The sequence below is a fragment of the Dromaius novaehollandiae genome, chromosome W (assembly GCF_036370855.1).
Source record: "Dromaius novaehollandiae isolate bDroNov1 chromosome W, bDroNov1.hap1, whole genome shotgun sequence".
Lineage (NCBI taxonomy): Eukaryota > Metazoa > Chordata > Aves > Casuariiformes > Dromaiidae > Dromaius > Dromaius novaehollandiae.
In genome coordinates this window covers 53941415-53949920 of record NC_088130.1, presented here as the reverse complement: position 1 = coordinate 53949920, position 8506 = coordinate 53941415, and positions in this window count along the sequence as shown.

Below are 8506 nucleotides of genomic sequence, written 5' to 3'. Positions count from 1 at the left end.
GATATCTTGTAACAGGCACTTACTGGTGTTACATTACTAAGATTGGAATATAAACTCATTTATAAACCTTTCTTGAGTCTTTCAGATTGGTACACAGTTTGGGAGGTTTTAATATGGGGTTCATTGTGTCAAGCTCTTCAGCCATTGGGATTGGGATTCAATTTTCCTTCCCTCCTTTACAAATGAAAGCTTCCAAGCTTTAATTTGGCACATATTTTTACAAGGGTTTAAGTAAAATGTGAGAGTCAGCTGCTTATGGCTTTCATAGATTAGTTACTAGAGAAGTGCTTGAGGCTTAGCGGTGATGTCATGTGCTCTTTTCACCTCTTTTGGTGAGTTCTGTGTTTGTAGAGTATCAAAGAAGAAGAAAGAGAATGATTAGCATAAGACATGGAAAGGCTGCGATCCACCTATGTCTGAATCTGAAATTTCTCTTGATGGCGTTCTGCTCTACTTCAGTCCTCTGAGATCTGAAGTTCAAAGTCTGATGGAAACAGAGACTCATATTAGTCATCTGCAAGACATTGCTAAGCAGTATGATTATGCAGTTAACTATACAACCTGATGCAAAGAAAGGAGAGGTGCTGAGTAATAATCGCTTAAATAAACAGCTGTTTCAAATTATTGACCACCATTTCCCTTCAGGTGGTCATTTGCATAGAGATTTCAGCATTAGCCATGGAGCCTATTTCTCATTCCCATTATGAATTGTGTCTGCTTACAGAAGTGAAATAAGCAATTGTCCTTATGCCCTGGAGCAATGCTGTGCCACTCTACTTATGGAAAACTTCGTTAGTTTTCATTGTTCAAGCTCAGCTGGATCAGCAAAATGGGGCAGCCAGGCAATGCTCACCTGTGGCTGTTGGGCTTGTACATACTGGGTGGTTTCAGTAATACACTGTAAGGATCAACACTGAAAATGGATGATGCTGATAACAGATAGCAGTAATAGCAGGAGTGGATTCACTGGCAGTGTCCAGGGTTAAGATGCCCTGGGCATTCTTTTCTGGGTAAGCTCTTTGGGGCAATTACAATGTCTTTGTGGTATTTGTATGATTTCCATAAAAATTGAGTCAGGAAACTTTAGCTATTGCTGCTATTATAAATAAATACAGGTGAACAGGAGTTTTTATATTAGTATGAGGTTGGGATGACCAGCAGAACACAAAGGTGAATGATATGAATTGTGTTCCTTTTATACTATTTCCCAGTAATGATTTTCCTATTCTTTTTCATTCCAAATCTTTCTCACTTCTCTCCCCCAAACACCTATTTATTCACTTTCTCATGATGTCTTTCTCAATAAGTCAGCTATAGACATCCAGGCTTGAAAAACATTCCTATCGCTTGGAGGGCAAAGAGGAAGAGAAGAAATCATTATTGCAGCTAACACTTAGGGAGAAAGGAGTAGCTCTCCGAAATCCTTCTTTTGGATTTGTGAATGAAAGGCAGGAGCAGTTGCCCAGAATATACAAGCAACCTGAAGTATAGGAACTGAGGAGTTCTTTTTATACTGAAAAGAAAAAGCAAAATCACATTACTTTCTGTTAGTAAAAGAGACAATATTTTTTTACACAGAAGCATCTCAAAAAGGCAAAGGTAATGTTTGATGGACTGGCTCTAAAACACAAATAGGGTAGTTATATCTGTATGCATACAAATTCATACATGCACATATAGGTATATTCATACAAACAAACATTTTCACCAATGCTCCAAACTAATTTTGAGTGGACATCTTATTAAAGACACCTCATGGCTTGCTTAAGTTCCCCTGCATTTGAAGAAGCTTTATGCATGCAAACAATGCACTGTATGTTGAAGTATGGATGAACTGGGATTATCAGAACTATTTCTGAATTTCCTGAATCTGAACATAGTAATTTGTGATAACAGAATGTTAGTGGAGCTGACCCAATAATACTGAAGGAAAACCAGGTCTCTAGGTGATGTAACAAACTTTCGATCATTACAGGGAAACATTCTTTCATTTGCTGTTAAACAGTGAACTCAGCCTTGGGAAGCAGAACAGCAATATGTAATTCCTCTCTACAGCAGTGAGCAGATTACCCTCTCCCATCTATTCACTGATACCATCGGGACCTAGAATCCCATGTTACAAGCTGCGCCAAGTGCAATAATTTCTTCCTTAAGGGCTGACACTGCTTTCTCACATTTGAAGCAATACTGTTCCAGAGATCTGTCCCTAGAATTCATTCTGCTGTTGATGAATTTGAATGAAAGACACTCAGATCTATGGAGTCTTACTTCCATTTTCCTTCCCTTCAGTTACTGATTAGTCTTTTGCAGTTTCTCCCTGGAAGTTTAATTAATGAAGTCTTACTTGATTCCATTGTTTTCTCGATTTCATATAATTTAAGACTGAATATTGTCAAGCATTCAGTTTCAGCCACTAACTTCTGCATTGGGCCCCATAACTTTGGCTACACTGAAGCACTTCAGTGTCCAGAAGACTAAACCATTTCATGCCAGGGACAGAAAGCAGACACTCCAAATTCCAGCAGTGCCTGAGGCTCGGTCAGAGACAGAGGATTGACTAGAGGAGATGCAGATGAACCAGAATCAAGCCATGCTCAGCAAGGCAAAAAATCTCCAGTATCCTTGACAGACCAACTTGGCAATAAATTCCTTCCCAATTGCAAATCTGGCAATCTAAGCTGGAATATGTGAGCAAGAGATGCCAGCTAACTGTTATAAGAAAATAATTCTTTGCACTGCCTTAGACTAATGGCCAATTAAGTGTTTTAGAAGACAGAAAAAACCTTATAGTCCTTTGATCATGGCACCTATGAAAAATACTTGGAAAATTATATCACAGAATCACAGAATGGTTGAGGTTGGAAGGGACCTCTGGAGATCACCTAGTCCAACATCCCTGCTCAAGCAGGGGCACCTAGAGCAGGTTGCGCAGGAATATGTCTGGATGAGTTTTGAATATCTCCAAAGATGGACACAATCTCTGGGCTACCTGCTCAGTCACCCTCACAGTAAAAATCTTCTCTAATCTTTCCAGCTAATCAACCAAAATGTTAATGTTTGAGACTTCATTAACTTAAAGGAGCACAGACTCCTCCATGAAAGAAGGGTTAAAGTGTGGGATTTAGCGACTATAGGCATATTGGACTTCTGAAGCCATCATTGTGAAGGGCATGTGTAGCAGAGCTATAATTCTTCCTATGGTTGAACACTATGGAGGAGTTCTAGGATCTCACTAGCCTGCAAGAGCTTGGGTGGCCAAAAGTTACAATTTGGGTGGCCAGCTGGGTGGAATTTCTCTCTTCTGAATAGTCATGGTGTTTTTAGAATGGCAATGTAAATGAACACAAAAAAATCTATCACCCCGTAGGTAGGAGCAAGGCACAAAAGAGTGGGGTAGGATGCAACCGAAGTCACGCTACTCCTCCAGGATTTCCAAATTTCCAGTTTAGTACATTGTCTACTTCTAATCCTGCATGCAGATGGCGTCAGAAATAGTTGTGCTTAAATTAGAACTAAGACAAGATGTACGAGCTGAGCAAAGCCTGCTACAGTTATCCTCCATTCAGGATTGCAGACACACAGAACGAGATGCATGTGGTTCTACTTCTGCCTTTTCAAATACACATTCGAATCACAATATCCTTGAGATATTCTGCTAATAATATAATACATCATGGTTCACAGTGCCCTTTATGCACTTACTTAATTCATTTAAACCTCTTTGTTCCTTTAGGGATTAAGCTTTCTTGTTGTTGTTTTGGGTTTTTTTTGAGGTTTTGCTTTTGGACAGTTTGTCTGTTTAAAAATAGAATTTGGTCCTTCTGAATGTGCTCTTTTCACTTATTTGCAGGTGGGTTGGCAGAAATGGTAGACTTTTCAATAGGCACTTAACTCTGACACAAGGCTTCTGGAAGCCAAAAGGCTGATCCACAGGGTCATCAGTGCAATTTGGATCAGATCCTAAATGAGAGAGGAAAACACTGTGGCAGTACCTTAAGGTACCAAAAGACAGGAACATGCTCCTGGAAGGAGCATACCTCTGAGGCATCAGAGCTGATGTCTTCTACAGACATGGAAATAGAAAGAAGATGACAGGAGATTACATAGGCAGCAAGCAGATAGTTTCCCCAAATAAATGATAGAACCTGAATACAGAGATGTGTGACTTAACCTAATGTGGAAAGGCACAGAGCTTTACTGATGTTCTAAAAGGGTAAAATACCTCTGGCATTTATTTTTTTCATTGCTGTTGAAAGTAGGAGTAAGTTGCTATAAATATATTCAATTCTTTCCTTCATCTCCCACATACTTTTGCATTTTCCAGGCACAGTGACTTCCCTTAATTTATGAAAGTCAAGGGTCCACAGGCAACCTCTTTGCTTTGAGAGAAGAGGACCATTTGGTTCTCTTGGTATGAGACAAACCTCCACAGGACAAAAATCAGTGAAACACTTAAACTGACAAGTATCATTTGTCTGTTAAGAACAACTTTTTCTTTGTGCCTACTCCAGGGCAAACTGAGCAGTATGCCTGATTTTTTTGGCTATTGTACAGTTTTCCAAAAGCTCTGAATTTTCAGAATAATTGTATGTGGTGCAGTTCTCATTGCAGCAAACCAACAGATCTGGGGAAAAAGAAAGTAAGCCAACTTACTTAAAATTAGGTTCCTATGACTGTGTGGGGTCTTTGAAGTGTTTTTAAAATGGCAACAAAACTGGGTTTCTATGACTGTATATAGGCATTGGCTCAGATTCACACATCCTAAATTCCACCCAAGTCTCTGTGCCTGGTGTTTTCTATTGGCAGGGCACCTCCTGTGGCCTAGAGCCAGTCAACAGGAAATACTAGGCAGAAGGGCTTGGATGGATTTAAGATGTCTGAATCTGGAACCTACTTTTGAAAATCTTGGCCCAGATAACCTGCCTTTCAGTCTCAGGTCTTAACCAGAAAACCATTAAATCCTGGCCTTCCCACTCCTGCCTCCTATCACCTCTTCCTTTCTAAGCAGATGATTTTCTTGCCTCAGTGGAAGGGCGGCAAGCTGGAGGGCAGTAATTAATATAACAGCACATATAAATGGTGGTCAAGAACATAACAATAGCTTTGTTGCTGCTATGAGGCTGAGCCAATTAAATGCCATATTTTAGTATAAACCTTTGCCAGTATTATATTTGCTTTATTAAAGTTTCCAACAAGCCTTTAATGTTGTTACAACAGGATATTACTTTTTCTTCAGATAAAATGTAAATGTTCTGCTAAAAAGGAGTAAAAACATGCTATAAGGTTATATGTTAAACAATTTCTGCATACTTCCAAGCACTATAAGTTAATCTTATCTTAGCCTAGTAGGGGCACAGGTTTGCAATGGAGCAGGATGTGAAATGTTTATATAAACCACAGTTAAAAGAATTTCTAGGCTCAGTTCAAGAGTTTACAGTTTCAAAGTCATTCCACTAGTGCATTCATCATGATCCACACAATTGCTTTGTCTGAGTCCTTTAATTCTTCCACCCCTCTGAAACTGTGTACTTAAAAGCCTATCACAGGATTCCCAAACAGACAAGGTCAACTAGGTGTTGTAATTGCATCTCTTCACTTAGAAAGCAATCTGTAATCAGCTGAGCTTTATCTCCAAAATGTTGTAAACTACCGAGTCATATGATTATTGATGGGAAGAGTCCTATTGAAGCTTTCTGTAATGTCTATTATCAGTGAAATAAACGGAGTTATCCCAGGAGTTATGTCTTGATCCAAACAGAAGTAACAAAGATGACACCCTGATCCAAAGACATTTTAAGCCTGACTTGGTAATAACCTCACACAGACTGTGCTCTTCCCACATCTAACACTAGCATTTAAGCTAGTAAGGACTGATGTTTATATTGGGCCTACATTTTTTTCCTAATGCATTAGAATTTAATTTAAAATTTTCATACTTCAGAGAAGAATTACTTAGACTTAATTGTGTTGCTTTCCTCATTATAAAAAATTTCTACTGTTATGAATAGATTTGGGATTGTGACCAAATGATATCTGCAATTTGGCTCGTGTTCAAGAGTTGAGGGCTGAAAGTATTTGGGCTGAAAATATGAACTCTTAGGGATAGACCACTGTAAATGCATGTGCATTTTCTTATTTGACAAAAACAACAAGAAGGAAGGACCCTTCTTTTTCTGTGTATCATTTTCAAATTTGTGTTTGAAAAAGCAAACAATTATTTCCCAGCATTTAAGCCCCCCAAATAAATGGAAATACAAAACCATTAAAATATGTTAGTCTAATTGTCCTTTTGATATTTATACTTTAAATCAGGAGGTTTATCAAAGATTATTTTAAAAGAAAGAATGAGAGTATTCTCTTGGGCAAACATTCATGTGATTACTGAGGGTTTCTTTAGTGTAGTTACTTGTCTTTATAGTAGCACAACACAAAATAGGTTAATCAGACTTTATTTTGTATTGCTTCAGTAATCAGAAAATGGACAATCAGACAATGGTTTCCCTTCATGATCTGAAACACAAATTATTTAACTTTTCCTTCAGAAATATTTCTTCTCCACCCTGCTCAGTTATCCCCGTTTGATACCTCTGGCAAACTAAAGTGTATTCTCAATGGATTATAAATAGTTCCAAAAAGCTGTTGGGGCTTTCAAAGTATATGTTGGGGATTTTTAAATCTGCTTGATGATAACGAAATCATGGAATAAGCAATCTCTGATTTTAAAGCACCCACAATGGCTTGTGCTGACTCAGTTCCACAAGTCAAAGAAAATTGGAACACAAACCCATTGCTAGATTAAAGTTAATATTTTTAGTGATGAAAAATATATCACATATTCCCCAGAGAGAGATACATTTTTCCATTCAAATAAATAAATGTCTCATTAATTGCCTGTACATATTCCTGTATCTCTAGAGGGATATATGTAAACTGAATAAAAAACCAGATAATAAATTCACATTTAATTTCTGGATACCATTCCCAAAATATGTAAGCTTAATGAGTGACTATTCTGTTGGGCATTGTGAACACGTCTGCTGAGTCGATCTATAAGCCCCAGTTAGGGATCTCATACCTGGGAATTCCCTGTTGACGGAGCTGGTTACTCACATCAGGAGCTCCTTCCAGGCCACCAGCACCTCTGTCCGTGCTGCCCTCCCAATGCGTCTCCCTCTCTCCCTGGGGTTGGGACCCTCATCTTCCCCTGGCCCATGCACATGATGCCTCCACATCTCCTCAGCCTGTTTTCTTCATTATTATTTATCAAGGAGGTGAATAAGGAAGGAAGTCAAGAGGAAGTCAAGTAGGGACATTGTTATGCTGAATGGCATTAATGAATGTCATCCATTAGCTGTTTGGTCTCTACAGAAACAGTGGCTATACTAGCTGGGTGGCAGAAACAGTCCTCTGTCCTTCATTCCCTGGATTGTTAGGTGGCCAAAACATTCTCGGAAATCTGCGAATTGATCGGATGACACATTCAGAAGTTATTGCACTGTTTATACTGTTTACTGTATGTAAGACTTTAGTTACTTCAGCCAACAAACTGGAGACTCTATGGCAGACTAACAGGGATGAGCTGATCTTCTGTGTTTAATTGTTCTACAAGTAGTCATAGCCTTAAATGAAGACAAGAGCGAAGTCTTAAAGACATTGCAGCTGTGGGTAGCGCTGGCTAAAAGTGATGTCTCTGCATAAGGTCAAAGCAGGTACTCTCCTTCCCAAATACAGAGGGGAACACTTCTGAACCCACAGTGTCTGCAGCACTGCAGTGTGGAGCAGGTGGGCTGAGGTTGCAGACCCTCCTTCTCCATCCTTGGCCTGTTCATTGCTGCTGACTGAAATTTGAATAAAGGAATGACTGCATCTTTATGTATGAGGGTGCTCGGGTAGGGGAAAACACACGGCTATTTAGCTCCTCTCTCTCTTGCCCAATGAACTCTTGCTCCTCATTCTCTGTAACTTTCTAATTGTGTGTCCACAGGACAGAAGCCATGAAGGACCACAACCCATGAAGTGTCCAGCTGCTTTAATCCCTGCAAAACAGTGACATATTTGTTGTTCCTCTGTTCATCCCACTGTGAGAAGACATTGCTTTCAAGAGTGACTGAAATATCCAGGGATTAGAGGGATGATTTCAGTGCTGTGTACACCTTTTTCTCAGATGCTGTTTGATTTACATTACCTCTGCTAGCAGGATATTTCCTCTAACAGATAAACCAGCAAGACGCAATTCCTAAAATAACTTTAGATCTTCTTAAATTAAATCAGAGCATCAATATGTTTCAATTTTTTAGTCTACTTGTTTAGTCACCATGTTCACAAAAACAAACTCTTTTCCTGGCTGGTGCAAAATAAAAGTTTAGGGACCATAAATATCCAAAGTGGTGCTTGACTGAAGGTTTACTAAGGTTAAAAAAATATTTAAACAATTTAGGAGTCTAAAACAGACTCTTGGAAGGCACCTAGGATTGGATTTCCAAAGGTACTCGCATATTTAAAGACT